Below are 5055 nucleotides of genomic sequence, written 5' to 3'. Positions count from 1 at the left end.
TGCTTGGAGTGCCTGTCATTCTAGTCTTCTGAATACGGGCTGCTTGACATGACATGCCAGTTGCTGCTGTGCTGTCTCTTGGGTAGATGATTGTTCTAAAAGAAGGGGGTGGCTGAATGCAGGCAGGAGACAGGAAAAGGAATGCTGTGGGTCTGTCCTGCTTCAAGGTTGTATATGGTGAGATTTTTTGGACTTATGTGTAAACATAAGAATTATATAATTCTTTATGCCTATTTTTAAAAAGTATATTCTAATTTTTAAATGTTTTTTCATCATGTTCTGTAGGGACTTAAAATTCAATATATCAATACTTGATGAAAAATACCTGTTGCATGTTATGCCTAAGATGTTTGATATTCAGACAGATAGTGAGGCTAAGCTTAGCAGCCTAGGTTGTATGGTAATAACAACAAGCTTGTCTTCTGGAGGGTTAACAACCTAAGTTTGCAGACCAAAATTAGAGAAAAAGGAGGGCCGCAAGGAAAGTCAACATTTTGGCCCTAGCCTTCCAAGGTCAATTAAGACTCAGGACATATGAGACATCACTGGTCATTTGAAAAATGCAAATTAAAACAACATTGAAATTTAATCTTACACACACAAAAAAAAAAAAATAAAAAATGGATACTAACAGGAAGTCAGTGAAAACAGCTAGCAAGGCTGTGGGGAAAAAGGAACTGAATTCCGTGTTGCTGGGAGTGTCAGTTGGTACAACCAACATGCAAACCAGTATGGAGATTCCTTAAAAACTAAAATTAGTTGGGGAAACAGCTCAGTACCTTAAATGCCTGTTTAGCAAGCACAAGGTCCTGAGTTCACTCCCTGGTATCCCCCCGCAAAAAAAAAGTTAAAAATATACATTCTGAAGGACCGGCCAAATAGTTCAGCAGATTAAAGCACCTGCAGGCAGGCTCAGGGGCCAGGGTTCGATCCTCAGGCCTGCCATGCCAGCCTCGCCCCAGGGGTGCACTGAGATGGCAATTGAGACTGGGTGTAGCAGTGTGCACCTGTAATTCCAGCTCTTGGGAGGCTGTAAACAGGTGGATCACTATGAGTCCAATCTAATACTAAGACACTGAACATCCTGTAGACCCTTTCCTAAAGATACAAAAAAAAAAAAAAAAAACCCTAAAACTAGAGGTTTTATTTGATCCACTTATTTTCCTTCTTGCTAACTTCCCTAAAGATTTAAAAGAATCATATCACAGCAATATATGCACACCCATGTTTATAGCAGCACAATTTGTAATAGCTAAATCTTGGAAACAGCCAAAATGCCCATCAATGGATAAATGGATAAAGAACATGTGGTTTTTACATAAAATGAAGCACTACTCTTCCATAAAGAAAGACAAACTTGAGATATTTATAGGTTAACTCACAGTGAGACCATACTTTTAAGTAAAATAAATAGGACACACATTCTTTAAAAATTGTAAATAAATAAGATATTCAGAGTGCTGACGCCTAAAATAAATGCTTAAGAGCCCAGCATCCTGCCATTTCTGTGTGGAACTTGTTAGTTTGCTTTTTTCCTACCACATACCTGAGTTTATGCCCTTGCCCGAGGACAGCTTCACTACATAAGGGCTTGCAGTGGTACTGTATACTCCTTGTTTTCCTCAACTAAACCACTTTCTTCTTACAAAGAGTAGTTCTTTTTTGTTGTTATTTTTTATGTTGTTGTTCTCTTTGCATAGAACTGCATTCATAATTTTTGTTTGGTCAGACAACCATAAATTGGCATAAGAAGCTGGCAGCCCCCTTACCCATGTTGTCAGAATTCTGAATTTTTTTAAGAGAGAGAAAAAAAAATAAAACAGTTTCAAAAAGACTTAGTAGGACAGTAACAATATCTAATTCATTGCATATTGTTATCTTCATAGTAGTTATTCAGAGTAAAAGATATAGGCAAGAAATATTGTCCAAATAATATTAGCTTAATGAACTAAGAGAAGCTGTATAACTCTTAACTATCTTGTGTGTATATATTTTTCTTTTCCCTTTCTACCTTTCCCTTTTCCTGCACTGCAGTTTCTCTTTTCTTTTGAAGTTTCTTTCCAATTCACGATACCTATTGTACATTTGGGATCTTACTTACCTATTCAATTTCTTACACTGGTGAGATAAAATGATACACATGCGGATCTGATTTATTTCACTTATGACTATGCTCTTGAGTTGCAGCCATTTACCTATAAAAGTCTCAAGTTTATTCTTCTTTATGGCTGAGTAGTACTCAATTATATTAAAAACACATCTTTTTTATCCATTCCTCGATTGATGGACATTTTGGTTATTTCCAAGAGTTAGCTATTACAAATTGTGTTGCTATAAACATGGGTGCACATATATCACTATGGTATGATATTTTTTAATTCTTCTGGAAAGATACCTATAAGACAAAGAGCTGAATCAAATGGAACTTCTATTCCTAGTTTTTGTTTTTTCTTGTACCAAGAGTTCAACTTAGGACCTTGTGGCTGCCAGGCAGGTGCTGGGCCACTGAGCTGTATCCCTGGACCTGTTCCTAGATTTTTAAGGAATCTCCACACTTATTTCCACAGTGGGTACACCAGTCTATGCTCCCACCAACAGTGGAGAAGGGTTCTTTTTTTTCCCCACAAACCCATCACCTTTGTTATTGGTTGATTTCTCAGTGATAGCCATTCTTTCTAGAGTGAGATGAAATCTCAGTGTTGCTTTAATTTGCATCTCTGGAATGACCAATGATGTACATTTATTCATGTATTTATTTTCCATTTGTATTTCTTCATCTGAGAAGTGAGTATACACCTCAGATGCCTATTTTTGGATTGGGTCTTTGAGGTACTTATTTTTTTCAAAATTATTTTTGAAAAATAATATAAAATAAAACAAAACATTATAGTTCTAGATATAAGTCCTTTGAGGGACAACTAACTATAATTTTTCCCACTCTGTGGGTTGTCTTTTCACTGTTGGTAATTTCTTTTGCTGTGAAACAGTTTTTTTTTTGTTTGTTTGTTTTTCTTCTTTTTTTAATTTTCTTTTTTAAAAAACAGTCTGATATATCCTGCAAAACTGTCTTTCAAATATAATGGAGAAGTGAAATACCCTCATGACAAAGAACAACCAAAGAATTCCATGATGACAAAGCCAAGCCTACACAGACTACTAAATGATGTTCTAGAGAGGGAGCAAATCGATCACAGCCCCATAAATGAGAATGGAAAGAACCCGCCAAATAGGGCAAACAAACAGAGGAGAATAAGAGGTATACAATAGTAGTCTTTTAGTTATTCTTTTGTGTTCAGCCGCAGAATATTTTCATCAGCACACCCTACAAATGGACTTCTCTTCCACTTGATGAGTCATGATTCTACCTGAGTCTACAGGGTAGATTTCAAAGAAATAGCTGTAGCTTAATTCCACAAGTGACACCTAACCACCAGTAACTGTCAAGGTGAGATTACAACCAGTTTTTCTACTCATTTTGAGGAGGTTTCTTCCTTAAAGAGACAGAGAGAGACAGAGACAGAGAGAGAGACAGAAAGACAGAGAGATAGAGACAGAGAGAGAGATAGAGGGAGGAGATTTCTCTATATATTTCTATAGAAAGAGACTTCTCAGTCATATGTATGTGTATACATATATACGTATATATGCCTTGGTTCATGCACTTAATACTTTTCATAATTTTCATTGCCTTTTTTGTACTGGGAATTGAGCTCAAAACCTTGAGCTTAGGGGCCTGCTCAGTTGCTTAAGTGCCTGCTTAAGCAGAGCAGTCAGCTCAGGATTCTGTGGTTTGATCCCCAGCTCCTCATGCCTCACCAGACTTGCCCTTAAGGCATCTTGAGCTAGCAAAAAAAAAAAAAAAAATCCCTCTGAAAATCTTGAGCTTGCCAAGCAGGCACTATTCCACTGAGCTATATCCCTGGCCTTCTTCCCACAATTTTGGCCATAGAATTTGTTCCACAACTGCTACCAGAATTGTGGGAAGAATTAAGTTCATGAACCGAGGTACCTCTATATATGTGACTTTTTGAGACACAATCTCCCCACATACTTTAGGCTGGCCTTGAGTTTACTATATAACCCAGGCCGGCCTCAATCTCTCAGTAGATCTCCTGCCTCAGCCTCCAGATTGCCAGGATTATAGGTGTAAACCACCATCCCTCAATGCCTCTCTGTAGCTAAATGTATCCAAGTCAGAAGCTGAGTGTGGGGATTGGGGAGATGGCTCAGTGGAATAAGTGCTTCCCTGGCAAGCCCAAGGGCCTGTGTTCAATCCCTGGTTCTGAAAAAAAAAAAAAAAGAATTAAAAAAAGAAGCTGAGTGTACTTTGTTTTCAAGATGAGCCCCCCTTCTATATTTTTCTTTCTAATAGTCTTCTCACTAGGAAGGAAATGGTAAAGTCATCCCTGAAATCCAAGAAATGTCATGATACTTAACAACAGTGGAAAATGCCAATGACATCCAGATTTTCCTCACAACTTTTCCCTGGAGTTAATAGAGTAAGAAAATTGCTGGTATTGAGAACAGCATAAATATATGTGAATATTTGTGGTGGAATCTTTTCACTGATGGAAAAATAGCAATGTCTTCTTTCCTCTCAGAGGAACAAACGAGAGAGAATTTGACAACATCTTCCATACAAAGGAAATGCAATTTTCTGCCTGTCTAGGAATTTTCTCTCCCTCACATCCCAGCAGAATACATCTTCTGGATGGAGAAGTAATTAGCAATGAGTATGAAGGCAGGAAGTTGGCAGAGTAGACATTTTGGCTTAGGAAAAGAAGCATGGGAGGCTTGGGAGGCGAAAGGAAATCTAAAATAACACCACTCAGCTTGTTAAAATTGAACAAGTGACTTCTCACAGTGACTCACTCCTCCAGCAGGTTTTCTAGATCCCTTGAGAGGAAGGAACTGAGGGGAAATGGAATACGAAGGAAAATCAGTTTTCCTATCTTTCTAGCAGAGAGGTTGTTTTTTTTTTTAACTTTTATTTATTTATTGTGTGTGTGTGTGTGTGGCCAGCTCAGCCCACCAGGGGGCGGGGCTGGCTGGCAT

This window comes from Octodon degus, unplaced genomic scaffold (assembly GCF_000260255.1).
Source record: "Octodon degus isolate 3935 unplaced genomic scaffold, OctDeg1.0 scaffold00225, whole genome shotgun sequence".
Classification (NCBI taxonomy): Eukaryota; Metazoa; Chordata; class Mammalia; order Rodentia; family Octodontidae; genus Octodon; species Octodon degus.
This window is presented reverse-complemented; position numbering follows the sequence as displayed.